Consider the following 415-nt stretch of genomic DNA (forward strand, 5'->3'; position numbering starts at 1 on the left):
CTGAATTCTACCTACCTGCCCTTTTTGATGTTGGTGTATAACATATGTTTGGTAAATATTTGTTTGTTGTATGAATATGTTTTCTTATTTTTATACGGATGGCCAATTGATATCTAATGTAAAATTGTGCTTAACTTCACAATTATCTTTATTGTTTGTATACTCTGTGTATCCATTTTCTTATGAATTATATGGACTCTGTATTCCAAATACTTAATCTGATTCTTAACCATAAATTTTATATACTGAGAGACATCTTTTAACATGTCTTAGCTTTTGTCAAACACTACCTAGTCACACTTATGACTTTCTTCATATAATTTTCTTTTGCTTTTGTCTTCTTTGTGCATTAATTGTCAATCATGATCCCTGCTGTGTATTTCCTTTGATCCTGCTTTATTTTCCTGATCAAATG

This window comes from Penaeus monodon, chromosome 20 (genome assembly GCF_015228065.2).
Source record: "Penaeus monodon isolate SGIC_2016 chromosome 20, NSTDA_Pmon_1, whole genome shotgun sequence".
Classification (NCBI taxonomy): Eukaryota; Metazoa; Arthropoda; class Malacostraca; order Decapoda; family Penaeidae; genus Penaeus; species Penaeus monodon.